The sequence below is a fragment of the Chenopodium album genome, chromosome 12, assembly GCF_948465745.1.
Source record: "Chenopodium album chromosome 12, dcCheAlbu1.1, whole genome shotgun sequence".
Lineage (NCBI taxonomy): Eukaryota > Viridiplantae > Streptophyta > Magnoliopsida > Caryophyllales > Amaranthaceae > Chenopodium > Chenopodium album.
In genome coordinates, this window is record NC_137845.1 from 22,414,102 (window position 1) to 22,436,248 (window position 22,147).

Here is a 22,147-nt window from a genome sequence, read left to right on the forward strand (position 1 = left end):
GTCCGACTCGGCTAAACTCCGAGTAAGAGACTGATCGGGTCGAGTTGCGGGTGGATACTGTAGGAGGTCTTTGCGCCCGCAAGACTTTGCTTTGAAGTATGAGCTCCGCGTGTGAGCGAAGCTTGCGGCAAGGGTAAGATTGTCTTTTCTCTCTTTCTTATTATTTATGTCATTTAGTTATATTAATTGTGAGCAGGTCTTGGGGTCGGGTTTTGTTCTGCGGTGAGTTGGACTCATCGAAATCCAATAACAAGGACATGCCTGGAATAGATAGGGAAATCGCGGAATGTACTATTCCCTAGATGATACGAAATAACCACGAAAAACCAAGAAAAAGGGGGAAAATCAAGTAACAACAATTTTAAATCAACAAAATAAGATAAACATATCTCAACAATCACCTAAATATATGAAATAGGGGTTCTTAATCAAAGCTAACACAAAGTAAAGCTGGGATTAAGGTGTAACCATAAAGATTACAAGTAGCAATCACAAAGAAAGCAAATAATCACAAAGATTATGGGTAGAGAGAGAAAATCTCATTGATTTCAAAATTAAGCAAAGTTCCTCCCCAAAAGAAAGTTTAGCCCTATTTAAAGGCTTTAAAAATAACCCTAAAGTTCTTAAATTACAGCCCTTGGATTACAAATGAAAGGCCAAGATTAAAAGATAGTAAAATGAAGCACACAAGAAAGGAAGTCGTTCGCTCAAAACAGGGCATCGGGAGCAGCCTCTCTAAAGGGTAGGAGCGGGCACTCCTAACTTCTAGAATTTCAAAAGACACCCATAGGAGCGGGCTCTCCTTTGTGAGGAGCGGGCACTCCTTCTGGGGGAGCGGGCGCTCCTTATAAGGGGAGTGGCCGCTTCTCGCGACTGCCTGGACAACTCCACTTCAAACGTTCATAACTTCTTCGATTCTTGCTCAAATTTGGCATGTGACCTGGCTTGGAAAGATCTTGAACTCTAATTTCACCTCCAACTTGAATCACCTAAAAATTCCTTGTAACGAAGGAGATATGGCTGAATAAAGTAGATGCATCATACATTGATAATTTTCTTTCTTGGCTAACACACGGAATCCTTGGAGCTTTATTCTAAGAAAACAAAACTTACTTAAGTTTGATGATAGTCAACCCCGAGAGGTGACCACCAAGGAGTTTAGCTCGACTACGTGTCAAAAAACATGGCACGTCTTCAACTTCCTCCACCAAGTTCCATGCACCCGCGTCAAACCCCTCCCCTTCAAAAGGAATTGCCTTTAATTCCGGATCATTATCACCAACATCTTCTTCAAAAAGAAAAGGAGCAAGATCACCAACATTAAAGGTAGCATCAACTCCAAAGTCTCCCGGAAGATTGAGCTTGTAAGCATTAGATCCAACCCTCTCCACAATTTCAAAGGGGCCTTCAGTTATTGGCATGAGCTTGTTCTTTCTCTTAGTCAGAAATCTTTCCTTCCGAAGATAGAGCAACACAAGATCTCCCACATTGAATTCCCTTAGCTTCTTGATTTTGTTTGCTTTTATAAAGCTATTTGAATAAAATGAAAGTCAAAAACATTCAAACAAAGGTTTTTATATCAAATGAAAGTCAAACACATTCAAACAAAGCTTTTTGAAGCAAGTGAAGGTCAAATGCATTCAACAAACGTATTTGAATCAAATGAAAGTCAAACACATTCAAACAAAGATTTTTGAATCAAATGATTATCGAATGTATTCTATAAAGATATTTGAATCAAAAGAAAGTCAAACACATTCAAACAAAGCTTTTTGAATCAAATGAAAGTCGAATAAATTTTATAAAGCTATTTTAATCAAATGCAAGTCACACACATTCAAATAAAGGTTTATATATTAAATGAAAGTCAAACAAAATTAAACAAAGTTTTTTAAAGGAAATGAAAGTCAAATGCATTCAACAAAGCTGTTTGAAGCAAATGAAAGTCAAATACATTCAAACAAAGCTTTTTGAATCACATGAATGTCGAATGCAATCAACAAAGTTTTTTGAATAAAATGAAAGTAAAAAATATTCAAACAAGGGTTTTTAAATCAAATGAAAATCAAAGACATTCAAACAAACCTTTTTGAAGCAAATGAAAGTCGAATGCATTCAACAAAGCTATTTGAATCAAATGAAAGTCGAACACATTCAAACAAAGGTTTTTATATCAAATGAAAGTCTAACACATTCAAACTAAGCTTTTGGTAGCAAATGAAAGACCAATGTATTCAACAAATCTGTATGAATCATATGAAATTAAAATACATTCGAAAAAAGGTTTTTAAATCAAATAAAAGTTAAACATATTCAAATGAAGCTTTTTGATGCAAATGAAAGTCAAATGCATTCAACAAAGCTATTTGAATCAAATGAAAGCCAAATGCTTTAAACCAAAGGATTTTAAATCAAAAGAAAGTCATAAACATTCAAACAAAGCTTTTTGAAGCAAATGAAAGTTGAATTCATTCTACGAAGCTATTTGAATCAAATGAAAGTCAAATGCATTCAAACAAAGCTTTTTAAATCAAATGAAAGTCGAATGCGTTCTCTAAACTATTTGAATCAAATGAAAATCAAACACATTCCAACAAAGGTTTTTAAATCAAATGAAAGTCAAACACATTCAAACAAAGCTATTTAAATCAAATGAAAGTCAAATACATTCAAACAACGGTTTTTAAATCAAATAAAAGTCAAATCATTCAAACATAGCTTTTTGAAGCATTTGAAAGTCGAATGCATTTAACAAAGCAATTTGAATCAAATGAAAGTCAAACACATTCTAACAAATGTTTTTATATCAAATGAAAGTCAAACACATTCAAAAAAAGCTTTTTGAAGCAAATAAAAATCTAATGTATTCAACAAAGCTATGTAAATCAAATGAAAGTCAAATACATTCAAAAAAAGCTTTTTAAATTATATAAAAGTCAAACACATTCAAACGAAGCTTTTTGAAGTAAATGAAAGTAAAATGAATTCAACAAAGCTATTTGAATCTAATGAAAGTCAAATACTGTCAAACAAAGCTTTTTGAATCAAATGAAAAACGAATGTGTTCTATAAAGCTATTTGAATCAAATGAAAGTAAAACACATTCAAACAAAGGTTTTTAATTCAAATGAAAGTCAAACACATTCAAACAAAGCTTTTAGAAGCAAATGAAAGTCAAATACATTCAACAAAGGTATTGGATTCAAATGAAAGTTAAACACATTCAAACAAAGATTTTTGAATCAAATGATTATCGAATGTATTCTATAAAGATATTTGAATCAAATGAAAGTCAAACACATTAAAATAAAGGTTTTTTAATAAAAAGAAAGTCAAATAAATTCAAACAAAGCTTTTTGAATCAAATGAAAGTCGAATGCATTTTATAAAGCTATTTGAATCAAATGTGAATCAAACATATTCAAACAAAGGTTTTTATATCAAATGAAAGTCAAACACATTTAAACAAAGCTTTTTAAAATAAATGAAAGTCAAAGGCATTCAACAAAGCTATTGAATCAAATGAAAATCAAATACATTCAAAGAAAGCTTTTTGAATCAAATGAAAGTCGAATGCATTCTATAAAGCTATTTGAATCAAATAAAAATCAAACACTTTAAGACAAAGGTTTTTATATCAAATTAAAGTGAAACACATTCAAAGAAAGCTTTTTGATGGAAATGAAAGTTAAATGCATTCAATAAAGCTATTTGAATCAAATGAAAATCAAACACATTCAAACAAAGCTTTTTAAATCAAATAAAAGTCAAACACATTCAAACAAAGCTTTTTGAATGAAATGATAGTCGCATGTATTCTATCAAGCTATTTAAATCATATGAAAGTGAAACACATTTAAACAAAGGTTTTTGAATCAAATGAAAGTCATATGCATTTAACAAAGCCTTTTGAATCAAATGAAAGTCAAACACATTCAAACAAAGGTTTTTAAATCAAATGAAAATCAAACACATTCGAACAAAGCTTTTTGAAGCAAATGAAAGTCGAATGCATTCAATAAAGCTATTTAAATTAATGGAAAGTCAAATACATTCAAACAAAGCTTTTTGAATCAAATGAAAGTCAAATACATTCAAACAAAGCTTTTTGAATCAAATAAAAGTCAAATGCATTTTAAAAAGCTATTTGAGTGAAATTAGAGTCAAACACATTTAAACAAAGGTTTTTAAATCAAATTACAGTAAAAAACATTCAAACGAAACTTTTTAAAGCAAACGAAATTTAAGTGCATTTAACAAAGCTATTTGAATCAAATTAAAGCCAAAGACATACAAACAAAGGTTTTTAAATCAAACAAAAGTCAAACACATTCAAACAAATCTTTTTGAATGAAATGAATGTCGAATGTATTCAACAAAGCTATTTGAATCAAATGAAAGTCAAACACATTCAAACAAAGCTTTTTAAATCAAATGAAAGTCGAATGCATTCTATAAAGCTATTTGAACCAATTGAAAATCAAACACATTCAAACAAAAGTTTTTAAATCAAATGAAAATCTAACACGTTCAAAAAAAGCTTTTGGAAGCAAATGAAAGTTAAACACATTCAAATAAAGAATTTTAAATCAAACGAATGTCAAAGTCATTCAAACAAAGCTTTTTGAAGCAAATGAAAGTCAAATGCATTCAACAAAGCTATTTGAATCAAATGAAAGGCAAACGCATTCAAACAAAGGTTTTTAAATCAAATGAATGTCATACACATTCAAACAAAGCTTTTTGAAGCAAATGAAAGTCGAATGCATTCTACAAAGCTTTTTGAATCAAATGAAAGTCAAATACATTCAAACAAAGCTTGTTGAATAAAATGAATGTCGAATGCTTTCTATAAAGCTATTTGAATGAAATGCAAGTCAAACACATTCAAAGAAAGGTTTTTAAATCAACTGAAAGTCAAACACATTCTAACAAAGCTTTTTGAATGAAATGATAGTCGAATGTATTCTATAAAGCTATTTGAATCAAATGAAAGTCAAACACAATCAAACATAGGTTTTTACATCAAATGAAAGTCAAACACATTCAAACAAAGGTTTTTAAATCAAATGAAAGTCATACACATTCAAACAAAGCTTTTTGAATCAAATGAAAGTCGAATGTATTCTATAAAGCAATTTATATCAAATGAAAGTCAAACACATTCAAACATAGGTTTTTATACCAAATTAAAGTGAAACAGATTAAAAGAAAGCTTTTTGAAGCAAATGTAAGTCAAATGCATTCAATAAAGCTATTTGAATCAAATAAAAATCAAACACATTCAAACAAAGGTTTTTAAATTAAATTAAAGTCAAACACATTCTAACAAAGCTTTTTGAATGAAATGATAGTCGAATGTATTCTATAAAGCTATTTGAATAAAATGAAAGTCAAACATATTCAAACAAAGGTTTTTACATAAAATGAAAGTCAAACACATTCTAACAAAGCTTTTTGATGCAAATGAAAGTCCAATGTATTCAACAAAGCTACTTGAATCAAATGAAAGTCAAATACATTCAAAAAAAGGTTTAGTCAAATAAAAGTCAAACATATTCAAAAAAAGGTTTTTGAATCAAATGAAAGTCGAATGCATTTTAGAAAGCCATTTTAATCAAATGAAAGCCAAACACATACAAACAATGGTTTTTAAATCAAATGAAAGTCAAAGGCATTCAAACAAAGCTTTTCGAAGGAAATGAAAGTCGAATGCATTCAACAAAGCTATTTGAATCAAATGAAAGTCAAATACATTCAAACAACGCTTTTTGAAACAAATGAAAGTCGAATGCATTCTATAAAGCAATTTAAATCAAATGAATGTCAAACACACTCAATCAAACTTTTTTAATCAAATGAAAGTCAAATGCATTAACAAAGCTTTTTGAATCAAATAAAAGTCAAACACATTCAAACAAAGGTTCTTAAATCAAATGAAAATCAAAGACATGTTAACAAAGCTTTTTGAAGCAAATGAAAGTCTAATACATTTAACAAAGCTATTTTAATTAAATAAAGTCAAAAACATTCGAACAAGGCTTTTTGAATCAAAAGAAAGTCAAATACATTCAAACAAAGTTTTTTGAATCAAATGAAAGTCGAATGCATTTTATAGAGCTATTTATGTCAAATTAAAGTCAAACACATTCAAACAATGGTTTTTATATCAAATGAAAGTCAAACACATACAAATAAAGCTTTTCAAAGCAAATTTAAATCAAATGCATTTAACAAAGCTATTTGAAACAAAAGAAAGCCAAACACATACAAACAAAGATTTTTAAATCAAATGAAAGTAAAACACAATCTAACAAAGCTTTTTCAAGCAAATGAAAGTCGAATGCTTTTAACAAAGCTATTTGAATCAAATGAAAGTCAAATACATTCAAAAAAAAAGTTTTTGAATCAAATGAAAGTCGAATGCATTCTATAAAGCTATTTGAATCAAATGAAAGTCAAACACATTCAAACTAAGGTTTTTAAATCAAATGAAAGTCAAACACACTCAAACAAAGCTTTTTGATGCAAATGAAAGTCAAATTCAATCAACAAAGGTATTTGACTCAAATGAAAGTCAAACACATTCAAACAATATTTTGTGAATCAAATGATTATCAGATGTATTCTATAAAGACATTGGAATCATATGAAAGTCAACCACATTCAAACAAAGGTTTTAAAATCATCTTAAAGTCGTATACATTCAAACAAAGATTTTTGAATCTAATGAAAGTCGTATGCATTTTATAAAGCTATTTGAATAAAATGAAAGTTAAACACATTCAAACAAAGGTTTTTATATCAAATGAAAATCAAACACATTCAAACAAAAATTTTTGACGCAAATGAAAGTCGAATGCATTCAACAAAACTATTTGAATCAAATGAAAGTCAAATACATTCAAAAAAAACTTTTTGAATCAAATGAAAGTCAAACACATTCAAACGAAGCTTTTTGTAGAAAAGTGAAATTCAAATGCATTTAACAAAGCTATTTGAATCAAATAAAAGCCAAACACATACAAAAAAAGGTTTTTAAATCAAACAAAAGTCAAACACATTCAAACAAAGCGTTTTGAAGGAAATGAAAGTCGAATGCATTCAACCAAGCTATTTGAATCAAATGAAAGTCAAACACATTCAAACAACGCTTTTTGAATCAAGTGAAAGTCGAATGCATTCTATAAAGCATTTTAAATCAAATGAAAATCAAATACATTGAAACGAAGTTTTTTGAATCATATGAAAGTCAAATGCATTCAACAAAGCTATTTGAATCAAATGAAAGTCAAACACATTCAAACAAAATTTTTTAAATTAAATTAAAGTCTAACACATTCAAAAAAAGCTTTTTGAAGCAAATGAAAGTCAGATACATTCACCAAAGCTAATTGAATCAAATGAAAGTCAAACACATTCAAACAAAGATTTTTGAATCAAATGATTATTGAATGTATTCTAAAAAGCTTTTTGAATCAAATGAAAGTCAAACACATTCAATCTAATCTTTTGGAAGCAAATGAAAGTCAAATACATTCAAACAAAGCTTGTTGAATAATATGAAAGTCGAATGCGTTCTATAAAGCTATTTGAATTAAATGAAAGTCAAACACATTCAAATAAAGGTTTTTATATTAAATGAAACTTAAATACATTCAAACAAAGCTTTTTGAAGCAAATGAAAGTCCAATGTATTCAACAAAGCTATTTGAATCAAATAAAAGCCAAATACATTTAAAAAAAGGTTTTTGAATCAAATGATTATCGAATGTATTCTATCAAGATGTTTTAATCTAATGAAAGTCAAATACATTTAAACAAAGGTTTTTGAATCAAATGAAAGTCAAACATATTCAAACAAAGCTTTTTGAATCAAATGAAAGTCGAATGCACTTTATAAATCTATTTGAATCAAATGAAAGCCAAACCCATACAAACAAAGGTCTTAAAATCAAGTGAAAGGCAAACACATTCAAACAAAGTTTTTTGAAAGAAATGAAAGTCGAATGCATTCAACGAAGCTATTTGAATCAATTGAAAGTCAAATACATTCAAACAAAGCTTTTTGAAACAAATGAAAGTCAAATGCATTCTATAAAGCAATTTAAATCAAATGAAAGTCAAACACATTCAGACAAAGGTTTTTATATCAAATTAAAGTGAAACACATTCAAAGAAAGCTTTTTGAAGCAAATGTAAGTCAAATGCATTCAACAAAGCTATTTTAATCAAATGAAAGTCAAACACATTCAAATAAAGGTTTTTAAATCAAATCAAATTCAACACATTCAAACAAAGCTTTTTGAAGCAAATGAAAGTCGAATGCATTCTACAAAGCTATTTGAATCAAATGAAAGTTAAATACATTCAAACAAAGCTTATTGAATCAAATGAAAGTCGAATGCGTTCTATAAAGCTATTTAAATTAAATGAAAGTCAAACGAATTCAAATAAAGGTTTTTATATCAAATGAAAGTCAAATACATTCAAACAAAGTTTTTTGAACCAAATGAAAGTCCAATGCATTCAACGAAGCTATTTGAATCAAATGAAAGTCAAATACGTTCAAAAAAAGGTTTTTGAATCAAATGATTATCAAATGTATTCTATCAAGATATTTGAATCTAATGAAAGTCAAACACATTAAAACAAAAGTTTTTGAATCAAATAAAAGTCAAATATATTAAAAAAAAAAGGTTTTTGAATCAAATGAAAGTCAAATGCATTTTAGAAAACCATTTTAATCAAATAAAAGCCAAACACATACAAACAATGGTTTTTAAATCAAATGAAAGTCAAAGACATTCAAACAAAGCATTTTGAAGGAAATGAAAGTCGAATGCATTAAACAAAGCTATTTGAAGCAAATGAAAGTCAAATACATTCAAACAACGCTTTTTGAATCAAATGAAAGTCGAATGCATTCTATAAAGCAATTTAAATCAAATGAAAGTCAAACACATTGAAACAAAGGTTTTTAAATCAAATGAAAATCAAAGACATTTTAATAAAGCTTTTTGAAGCAAATGAAAGTCGAATGCATTTAACAAAGCTATTTTAATTAAATAAAGTCTACATCATTCAAACAAGGCTTTTTGAATCAAAAGAAAGTCAAATACATTCAAACAAAGCTTTTTGAATCAAATGAAAGTCGAATGCATTTTATAATGCTATTTCAGTCAAATTAAAATCAAACACATTCAAAAATGGTTTTTATATCAAATGAAAGTCAAACACATTCAAACAAAGGTTTTTATATCAAATGAAAGTCAAACACATACAAACAAAGCTTTTCAAAGCAAATTTAAGTCAAATGCATGTAAGAAGGCTATTTGAAACAAATGAAAGCCAAACACATACAAAAAAAGATTTTTAAATCAAATGAAAGTCAAACACAATCTAACAAAGCTTTTTCAAGCAAATGAAAGTCGAATGCATTCAACAAAACTATTTGAATCAAATGAAAGTCAAATACATTCAAACAAAGTTTTTTGAATCAAATGAAAGTGGAATATGTTCTATAAAGCTATTTGAATCAAATGAAAGTCAAACACATTCAAAAAAAGGTTTTTAAATCAAATGAAAGTCAAACACATTCAAACGAAGCTTTTTGAATCATATGATATTCAAATGCATTCAACAAAGGTATTTTAATGAAATGAAAGTCAAACACATTCAAATAAAGGTTTTTAAATCAAATGAAATTCAACACATTCAAACAAAGGTTTTTGAAGCAAATGAAAGTCGAATGCATTCTACAAAGCTATTTGAATCAAATGAAAGTTAAATACATTCAAACAAAGCTTTTTGAATAAAATGAAAGTCGAGTGCGTTCTATAAAGCTATTTAAATTAAATGAAAGTCAAACAAATTCAAATAAAGGTTTTTATATCAAATGAAAGTCAAATACATTCAAACAAAGTTTTTTGAACCAAATGAAAGTCCAATGCATTCAACAAAGCTATTTGAATCAAATGAAAGTCAAATACGTTCAAAAAAAGGTTTTTGAATCAAATGATTATCAAATGTATTCTATCAAGATATTTGAATCTAATGAAAGTCAAACACATTAAAACAAAAGTTTTTGAATCAAATAAAAGTCAAATATATTCAAAAAAAGGTTTTTGAATCAAATGAAAGTCGAATGCATTTTAGAAAGCCATTTTTATCAAATGAAAGCCAAACACATACAAACAATGGTTTTTAAATCAAATGAAAGTCAAAGACATTCAAACAAAGCTTTTTGAAGGAAATGAAAGTCGAATGCATTCAACAAAGCTATTTGAAGCAAATGAAAGTCAAATACATTCAAACAACGCTTTTTGAATCAAATGAAAGTCGAATGCATTCTATAAAGCAATTTAAATCAAATGAAAGTCAAACACATTCAATCAAAATTTTTTAATCAAATGAAAGTCAAATGCATTCAACAAAGCTTTTTGAATCAAATGAAAGTCAAACACATTCAAACAAAGGTTTTTAAATCAAATGAAAATCAAAGACATTTTAACAAAGCTTTTTGAAGCAAATGAAAGTCGAATGCATTTAACAAAGCTACTTAATTAAATAAGGTCTACATCATTTAAACAAGGCTTTTTGAATCAAAAGAAAGTCAAATACATTCAAACAAAGCTTTTTGAATCAAATGAAAGTCGAATGCATTTTATAAAGCTATTTCAGTCAAATTAAAATCAAACACATTCAAAAATGGTTTTTATATCAAATGAAAGTCAAACACATTCAAACAAAGGTTTTTATATCAAATGAAAGTCAAACACATACAAACAAAGCTTTTCAAAGCAAATTTAAGTCAAATGCATGTAAGAAGGCTATTTGAAACAAATGAAAGCCAAACACATACAAACAAAGATTTTTAAATCAAATGAAAGTCAAACACAATCTAACAAAGCTTTTTCAAGCAAATGAAAGTCGAATGCATTCAACAAAACTATTTGAATCAAATGAAAGTCAAATACATTCAAACAAAGTTTTTTCAATCAAATGAAAGTGGAATATGTTCTATAAAGCTATTTGAATCAAATGAAAGTCAAACACATTCAAAAAAAGGTTTTTAAATCAAATGAAAGTCAAACACATTCAAATGAAGCTTTTTGATGCAAATGAAAGTCAAATTCATTCAACAAAGGTATTTGACTCAAATGAAAGTCAAACACATTAAAACAAAGCTTTTTGAATCAAATGAAAGTCGGATGCATTCTATAAAGCTATTTGAATCAAATGAAAGTTAAACACATTCAAACAAAAGTTTTTAAATCAAATTAAAGTCTAACACATTAAAAAAAGCCAAACACTTACAAACAAAGGTTTTTAAATCAAACAAAAGTCAAACACATTCAAACAAAGCTTTTTGAAGGAAATGAAAGTCGAATGCATTCAACAAAGCTATTTGAATCAAATGAAAGTCAAACACATTCAAACAAAGCTTTTTGAATCAAATGAAAGTCAGATGCATTCTATAAAGCTATTTGAATCAAATGAAAGTTAAACACATTTAAACAAAAGTTTTTAAATCAAATAAAAGTCTAACACATTAAAAAAAGCTTTTTGAAGCAAATGAAAGTCAGATACATTCAACAAACCTATTTGAATTAATGAAAGTCAAAAACATTCAAATAAAGATTTTTGAATCAAATGGTTATCGAATGTATTCTAAAAATCTTTTTGAATCAAATGAAAGTCAAACACATTCAAACTAATCTTTTTGAAGGAAATGAAAGTCAAATGCATTCAGCAAAGCAATTTGAATCAAATGAAAGTCAAACACATTCAAATAAAGAATTTTAAATCAAATGAAAGTCAAACTCTTTCAAACAAAGCTTTTAGAAACAAATGAAAGTCAAATGCATTCAACAAAGCTATTTGAATCAAACGAATGGCAAACGCATTCAAATAAAGCTTTATAAATCAAATGAAAGTCATACATATTCAAACAAAGCTTTTTGAAGCAAATGAAAGTCGAATGCATTCTACAAAGCTATTTGAATCAAATGAAAGTCAAATACATTCAAACAAAGTTTTTTGAATCAAATGAAAGTGGAATATGTTCTATAAAGCTATTTGAATCAAATGAAAGTCAAACACATTCAAAAAAAGGTTTTTAAATCAAATGAAAGTCAAACACATTCAAACGAAGCTTTTTAAATCATATGATATTCAAATGCATTCAACAAAGCTATTTTAATCAAATGAAAGTCAAACACATTCAAATAAAGGTTTTTAAATCAAATGAAATTTAACACATTTAAACAAAGCTTTTTGAAACAAATGAAAGTCGAATGCATTCTACAAAGATCTTTGAATCAAATGAAAGTTAAATACATTCAAACAAAGCTTTTTGAATCAAATGAAAGTCGAACGCGTTCTATAAAGCTATATAAATTAAATGAAAGTCGAACAAATTCAAATAAAGGTTTTTATATCAAATGAAAGTCAAATACATTCAAACAAAGCTTTTTAAACCAAATGAAAGTCCAATGCATTCAACAAAGCTATTTGAATCAAATGAAAGTCAAATACGTTCAAAAAAAGGTTTTTGAATCAAATGATTATCAAATGTATTCTATCAAGATATTTGAATCTAATGAAAGTCAAACACATTAAAACAAAAGTGTTTGAATCAAATAAAAGTCAAATATATTCAAAAAAAGGTTTTTGAATCAAATGAAAGTCGAATGCATTTTAGAAAGCCATTTTAATCAAATGAAAGCCAAACACATACAAACAATGGTTTTTAAATCAAATGAAAGTCAAAGACATTCAAACAAAGCTTTTTGAAGGAAATGAAAGTCGAATGCATTAAACAAAGCTATTTGAAGCAAATGAAAGTCAAATACATTCAAACAACGCTTTTTGAATCAAATGAAAGTCGAATGCATTCTATAAAGCAATTTAAATCAAATGAAAGTCAAACACATTCAATCAAAATTTTTTAATCAAATGAAAGTCAAATGCATTCAACAAAGCTTTTTGAATCAAATGAAAGTCAAACACATTCAAACAAAGGTTTTTAAATCAAATGAAAATCAAAGACATTTTAACAAAGTTTTTTGAAGCAAATGAAAGTCTAATGCATTTAACAAAGCTATTTAGATAAAATAAAGTAAAAAACATTCGAACAAGGCTTTTTGAATCAAAAGAAAGTCAAATACATTCAAACAAAGCTTTTTGAATCAAATGAAAGTCGAATGCATTTTATAGAGCTATTTTAGTCAAATTAAAGTCAAACACATTCAAACAATGGTTTTTATATCAAATGAAAGTCAAACACATTCAAACAAAGGTTTTTATATGAAACGAAAGTCAAACACATACAAATAAAGCTTTTCAAAGAAAATTTCAGTCAAATGCATTTAACAAAGCTTTTTGAAACAAATGAAAGCCAAACACATACAAACAAAGATCTTTAAATCAAATGAAAGTCAAACACAATCTAACAAAGCTTTTTCAAGCAAATGAAAGTCGAATGCATTTAACAAAGCTATTTGAATCAAATGAAAGTCAAATACATTAAAAAAAAACATTTTGAATCAAATGAAAGTCGAATGCATTCTATAAAGCTATTTGAATCAAATGAAAGTCAAACACATTCAAACTAAGGTTTTTAAATCAAATGTAATTCAAACACACTCAAACAAAGCTTTTTGATGCAAATGAAAGTCAAATTCAATCAACAAAGGTATTTGACTCAAATGAAAGTCAAACACATTCAAACTAAGGTTTTTAAATCAAATGAAAGTCAAACACACTCAAACAAAGCTTTTTGATGCAAATGAAAGTCAAATTTAATCAACAAAGGTATTTGACTTAAATGAAAGTCAAACACATTCAAACAATGTTTTGTGAATCAAAACATTATCAGATGTATTCTATAAAGACATTGGAATCCTATGAAAGTCAAACACATTCAAACAAAAGTTTTTAAATCAAATGAAAGTCGTATACATTCAAACAAAGATTTTTGAATCTAATGAAAGTCGTATGCATTTTATAAAGCTATTTGAATAAAATGAAAGTCAAACACATTCAAACAAAGGTTTTTATATCAAATAAAAATCAAACACATTCAAACAAAAATTTTTGACGCAAATAAAAGTCGAATGCATTCAACAAAGCTATTTGAATCATATGAAAGTCAAATACATTCAAAAAAAAATTTTTGAATCAAATGAAAGTCGAATGCATTCTATAAAGCTATTTAAATCATACGAAAGTCAAACACATTCAAACTAAGGTTTTTAAATCAAATGAAAGTCAAACACACTCAAACAAAGCTTTTTGATGCAAATGAAAGTCAAATTCAATCAACAAAGGTATTTGACTCAAATGAAAGTCAAACACATTCAAACAAAGTTTTATGAATCAAATGATTATCAGATGTATTCTTTAAAGACATTGGAATCATATGAAAGTCAAACACATTCAAACAAAGGTTTTTAAATCAAATGAAAGTCGTATACATTCAAACAAAGATTTTTGAATCTAATGAAAGTCGTATGCATTTTATAAAGCTATTTGAACAAAATGAAAGTCAAACACATTCAAACAAAGGTTTTTATATCAAATGAAAATAAAACACATTCAAACAAAAATTTTTGACACAAATGAAAATCTATTTGAATCAACAAAGCTATTTGAATCAACAAAATCTAATGTATTCAACAAAGCTATTTGAATCAAATGAAAGTCAAATACATTCAAACAAAGGTTTTTAAATCAAATGAAAGTCAAACACATTCAAACGAAGCTTTTTGTAGCAAAGTGAAATTCAAATGCATTTAACAAATCTATTTGAATCAAATTAAAGCCAAATCAAACAAAAGTCTAACACGTTCAAACAAAGCGTTTTGAAGGAAATGAAAGTCAAATGCATTCAACCAAGCTATTTGAATCAAATGAAAGTCAAACACATTCAAACAATGCTTTTTGAATCAAGTGAAAGTCGAATGCATTCTATAGAGCAATTTAAATCAAATGAAAGTCAAACTCATTGAAACGAAGCTTTTTGAATCATATGAAAGTCAAATGCATTCAACAAAGCTATTTGAATCAAATGAAAGTCAAACACATTCAAACAAAAGTTTTTAAATCAAATTAAAGTCTAATACATTCAAAAAAAGCTTTTTGAAGCAAATGAAAGTCAGATACATTCACCAAAGCTATTTGAATCAAATGAAAGTCAAACACATTCAAACAAAGATTTTTGAATCAAATGATTATCGAATGTATTCTAAAAAGCTTTTTGAATCAAATGAAAGTCAAACACATTCAAACTAAGCTTTTTGAAACAAATGAATGTCAAATGCATTCAGCAAAGCTATTTGAATCAAATGAAAGTCAAACACATTCAAATAAAGAATTTTAAATCAAATGAAAGTTAAACTCATTCAAACATAGCTTTTAGAAACAAATGAAAGTCGAATGCATTCAACAAAACTATTTAAATCAAATGAATGGCAAACGCATTTAAATAAAGCTTTTTAATTCAAATAAAAGTCATACATTTTCAAACAACGCTTTTTGAAGCAAATGAAATTCGAATGCATTCTACAAAGCTATTTGAATCAAATGAAAGTCAAATACATTCAAACAAAGCTTGTTGAATAAAATGAAAGTCGAATGCGTTCTATAAAACTATTTGAATTAAATGAAAGTCAAACACATTCAAATAAAGGTTTTTATATCAAATGAAAGTCAAATAAATTCAAACAAAGCTTTTTGAAGCAAATGAAAGTCCAATGTATTCAACAAAGCTATTTGAATCAAATGAAAGTCAAATATATTCAAACAAAGGTTTTTGAATCAAATGAAAGTCGAATGCATTTTATAAATCTATTTGAATCAAATGAAAGCCAAACACATACAAACAAAGGTTTTAAAATCAAGTGAAAGTCAAACACATTCAAATAAAGTTTTTTGAAAGAAATGAAAGTCGAATGCATTCAACAAAGCTATTTGAATCAATTGAATGTCAAATACATTAAAACAAAGCTTTTTGAAACTAATGAATGTCCAATGTATTCAACAAAGTTATTTGAATCAAATGAAAGTCAAATACATTCAAAAAAAGGTTTTTATGTCAAATAAAAGTCAAACACATTCAAACAAAGATTTTTGAAGCAAATGAAAGTCAAATGCATTAAACAAAGCTAATTGAATCAAATGAAAGGCAAACGCATTCAAACAAAGATTTTTAAATCAAATGAAAGTCATACACATTCAAACAAAGCTTTTTAAAGCAAATGAAATTCGAATGCATTCTACAAAGCTATTTGAATAAAATTAAGGTCAAATACATTCAAGCAATGGTTTTTGAAGCAAACGAAATTCGAATGCATTTTACAAAGCTATTTGAATAAAATTAAGGTCAAATACATTCAAACAATGCTTTTTGAAGCAAATGAAAGTCGAATGCATTCAACAAAGCTATTTGAATCAAATGAAAGTCAAATACATTCAAACAAAACTTTTAGAATAAAAAAAAAAGTCAAATACATTCAAAAAAAGGTTTTTGAATCAAATGATTATCGAATGTATTCTATCAAAATGTTTGAATCTAATGAAAGTCAAACACATTTAAACAAAGGTTTTTGAATCAAATGAAAGTCAAACATATTCAAACAAAGCTTTTTGAATCAAATGAAAGTCGAATGCATTTTATAAAGCTATTTTAATCAAATGAAAGCCAAATACATACAAACAATGGTATTTGAATCAAATGAAAGTCGAAAGCATTCTATAAAGCAATTTAAATCAAATGAAAGTCAAACACATTGAAATGAAGCTTTTTGAATCATATGAAAGTCAAATGCATTCAACAAAGCTATTTGAATCAAATGAAAGTCAAACACATTCAAACAACGGTTTTTAAATTAAATGAAATTCATACACATTCAAACAAAGCTTTTTGAAGCAAATGAAAGTCGAATGCATTCTACAAAGCTATTTGAATCAAATTAAAGTAAAATACATTCAAACAAAGCTTGTTGAATCAAATGAAAGTCGAATGCGTTCTATAAAGCTAGTTGAATTAAATGAAAGTCAAACACATTCAAATAAAGGTTTTTATATTAAATGAAAGTTAAATACATTAAAACAAAGCTTTTTGAAGCAAATGAAAGTCCAATGTATTCAACAAAGCTATTTGAATCAAATGAAAGTCAAATACATTCAAAAAAAGGTTTTTGAATCAAATGATTATCGAATGTATTCTATCAAGATGTTTAAATCTAATAAAAGTCAAACACATTTAAACAAAGGTTTTTGAATCAAATGAAAGTGAAACATATTCAAACAAAGCTTTTTGAATCAAATGAAAGCCGAATGCATTTTATAAATTTATTTGAATCAAATGAAAGCCAAACATATACAAACAAAGGTCTTAAAATCAAGTGAAAATCAAACACATTCAAACAAAGTTTTTGAAAGAACTGAAATTCGAATGCATTTAACAAAGCTATTTGAATCAATTAAAAGTCAAATACATTCAAGCAAAGCTTTTTGAATCAAATGAAAGTCGAATGCATTCTATAAAGCGATTTAAATCAAATGAAAGTCAAATACATTCAGACAAAGGTTTTTATATCAAATTAAAGTGAAACACATTCAAAGAAAGCTTTTTGAAGCAAATGTAAGTCAAATGCATTCAATAAAGCTATTTGAATCTAATAAAAATCAAACACATTCAAACAAAGGTTTTTAAATCAAATGTAAGTCAAGCACATTCTAACAAAGCTTTTTGAATGAAATGATAGTCGAATGTATTCTATAAAGCTATTTGAATCAAATGAAAGTCAAACACATTCAAACAAAGGTTTTTATATCAAATGAAAGTCAAACACATTCAAACAAAGCTTTTTTAAACAAATGAAAGTCCAATGTATTCAACAAAGCTATTTGAATCAAATGAAAGTCAAATACATTCAAAAAAAGGTTTTTAATTCAAATAAAAGTCAAACACATTCAAAAAAGCTTTTTGAAGCAAATGAAAGTGAAATGCATTCAACAAAGCTATTTGAATCATATGAAAGGTAAACGCATTCAAACAAAGGTTTTTAAATCAAATGAAAGTCATACATATTCAAACAAATCTTTTTGAAGGAAATGAAAGTTAAATTCATTCAACAAAGGTATTTGAATCAAATAAAAGTTAAACACATTCAAACAAAGCCTTTTGAATCAAATGATTATCTAATGTATTCTATAAAGATATTTGAATCAAATGAAAGACAAACACATTAAAACAAAGGTTTTTGAATCAAATGAAAGTCAAAGAAATTCAAACAAAGCTTTTTGAATCAAATGAAAGTCGAATGCATTTTATAAAGCTATTTGAATCAAATGAAAGCCAAACACATACAAACAATGGTTTTTAAATCAAATGAAAGTCAAAGACATTCAAATAAAGCTTTTTGAAGGAAATAAAAGTCGAATGCATTCAACAAAGCTATTTGAATCAAATGAAAGTCAAATACATTCAAACAATGCTTTTTGAATCAAATGAAAGGCGAATGCATTCTATAAAGCAATTAAAATCAAATGAAAGTCAAACACATTCAATCAAAATTTTTAATTAAATGAAAGTCAAATGCATTCAACAAAGCTTTTTGAATCAAATGACAGTCAAACACATTCAAACAAAGGTTTTTAAATCAAATGAAAATCAAAGACATTTAAACAAAGATTTTTGAAGCAAATGAAAGTCGAATGTATTTAACAAATATATTTTAATTAAATAAAGTCAAAAACATACAAACAAGGCTCTTTGAATCAAAAGAAAGTCAAATACATTAAAACAAAGCTTTTTGAATCAAATGAAAGTTGAATGCATTTTATAAAGCTATTTCAGTCAAATGAAAGTCAAACACATTCAAACAATGGTTTATATATCAAATGAAAGCCAACACATTCAAACAAAGCTTTTTGAAGCAAATGAAAGTCGAATGCATTCTACAAAGCTATTTGAATCAAATTAAAGTCAAATACATTCAAACAAAGCTTGTTGAATCAAATGAAAGTCGAATGCGTTCTATAAAACTATTTGAATTAAATGAAAGTCAAACACATTCAAATAAAGGTTTTTATATTAAATGAAAGTTAAATACATTCAAACAAAGCTTTTTGAAGCAAATGAAAGTCCAATGTATTCAACAAAGCTATTTGAATCAAATGAAAGTCAAATACATTCAAAAAAAGGTTTTTAAGTCAAATGAAAGTCAAACACATTCAAAAAAAGCTTTTTGAAGCAAATGAAAGTGAAATGCATTCAACAAAGCTATTTGAATCATATGAAAGGTAAACGCATTCAAACAAAGGTTTTTAAATCAAATGAAAGTCATACATATTCAAACAAATCTTTTTAAGGGAAATGAAAGTTAAATTCATTCAACAAAGGTATTTGAATCAAATAAAAGTTAAACACATTCAAACAAAGCCTTTTGAATCAAATGATTATATAATGTATTATATAAAGATATTTAAATCAAATGAAAGACAAACACATTAAAACAAAGGTTTTTGAATCAAATGAAAGTCAAAGAAATTCAAACAAAGCTTTTTGAATCAAATGAAAGTCGAATGCATTTTATAAAGCTATTTTAATCAAATGATAGCCAAACACATACAAACAATGGTTTTTAAATCAAATGAATGTCAAAGACATTCAAATAAAGCTTTTTGAAGGAAATAAAAGTCGAATGCATTCAACAAAGTTATTTGAATCAAATGAAAGTCAAATACATTCAAACAACGCTTTTTGAATCAAATGAAAGTCGAATGCATTCTATAAAGCAATTTAAATCAAACGAAAGTCAAACACATTCAATCAAAATTTTTAATCAAATGAAAGTCAAATGCATTCAACAAAGCTTTTTGAATTAAATGACAGTCAAACACATTCAAACAAAGGTTTTTAAATCAAATGAAAATCAAAGACATTTAAACAAAGATTTTTCAAGCAAAAGGAAGTCGAATGTATTTAACAAAGATATTTTAATTAAATAAAGTCAAAAACATTCAAACAAGGCTCTTTGAATCAAATGAAAGTCAAATACATTCAAACAAAGCTTTTTGAATCAAATGAAAGTTGAATGCATTTTATAAAGCTATTTCAGTCAAATGAAAGTCAAACACATTCTAACAATGGTTTTCATATCAAATGAAAGCCAACACATTCAAACAGAGGTTTTTATATCAAATGAAAGTCAAACACATTCAAACAAAGTTTTTCAAAGCAAATTTAATTAAAATGCACTGAACAAAACTATTTGAAACAAATGAAAGCCAAACACATAGAAACAAAGATTTTTAAATCAAATGAAAGTCAAACACAATCTAACAAAGCTTTTTCAAGCAAATGAAAGTCGAATGCATTTAACAAATTGAATCAAATGAAAGTCAAATACATTCTAATAAAACTTTTTGAATCAAATGAAAGTCGAATGCATTCTATAAAGCTATTTGAATCAAATGAAAGTCAAACACATTCAAACAAAGGTTTTTAAATCAAATGTAAGTCAAATACACTCAAACAAAGCTTTTTGATGCTAATGAAAGTCAAACACATTCAAACAAAGCATTTTGAAGGAAATAAAAGTCAAATACATTCAATAAAGGTATTTGAATCAAATAAAACTTAAACACATTCAAACAAAGGTTTTTAAATCAAATGAAAGTCGTATACATTCAAACTAAGCTTTTTGAATCAAATGAAAGTCGTATGCATTTTATAAAACTATTTGAATAAAATGAAAGTCAAACACATTCAAACAAAGGTTTTTATATCAAATGAAAATCAAACACATTCAAACAAAGCATTTTGACGCAAATGAAAGTCCATTGTATTCAATAAACCTATATGAATCGAATGAAAGTCAAATACATTCAAACAAAGGTTTTTAAATCAAATGAAAGTCAAACACATTCAAACGAAGCTTTTCGAAGCAAATGAAATACAAATGCATTTAACAAAGCTATTTGAATCAAATTAAAGCCAAACACATATAAACAAAGGTTTTTAAATCAAACAAAAGTCAAACACATTCAAACAATGCTTTTTAAAGGAAATAAAAGTGAAATGCATTCAAAAAAGCTATTTGAATAAAATGAAATAGCAGCCCTCCCCCCCTCATTTCGCCTTCTCTCTCCCCGACTTCACTTCCCCTATCTTCCCTCATCTCAATTAACTTTTATTTTGAAATTTTCTTCTCTTTTAATTATTTTAATACATCTTACAACAAATTACAACAAAAACACCAATCTTAACCCACAAAAATCAGATTTTCGAGTGCAAATTTTCGAATTTTTGGGTATAATTTTTCGAAATTTTGAGGTTTTAATTTTGGACTTGGAACTTGAAATTTGGTGTTCTAATTGTCTTATTTCCTTCAATTCTTCCATTTTCAAGTGTTTTAAAGTATCATTGAGGTATGATTTCTCAATTTCTATTCATCTTCTTCCTCACTTTAAAGCTTGAAACCCTTGATTGGGCTTTAATGGTAGAACTCCATTGCTAGTTCTTTTTGCTTGTATTTTATGCTGTATGATATTATTTGATGATACTTTGAAGCTTTTTCATGATGAAATTATTTAACTTGCTTGAATTCTTGACATCTCCATTGTTGGTCATATTTCTCTCTCATGGGTATTGTTCATGGTAGCTTTGTTTCTTTGCTTATTCAATGTTTTGGTTAATTTTGCTTATGATGATTCATGAATTTGTGCTTTCATGATAACTTTTTCCATTGAATTAATGTTATTTGCTTCTTAATTCTCATTAAATATTTTTATGTTGATACTATAGTCATGGCATTAGTTCTTTGTGACAAATTCTTGATTCATTCATTTTGGGGTTATCTTTGTGCTTAAATTTCTTGATCAATTCTCTATGATAATTTGGTGATGATATTACTTCTTGTGCACTTGTGTGTTTGAATCAAATTCATGATGAATTGCTTATACTTGACCTTTCTTCTTGTAGATGGCTCCTATTCGTCGCAAGAAAAGGGCTCGCACAAGCACAGCTAAATCCCAGCATGTTGTTCGTCCTCCACCCGAGGTGGTTCAAACATATGGCATTGAATTTTCAAAGGAACTCCATTAGAATAGATTCATTCAATTGACAAATAGG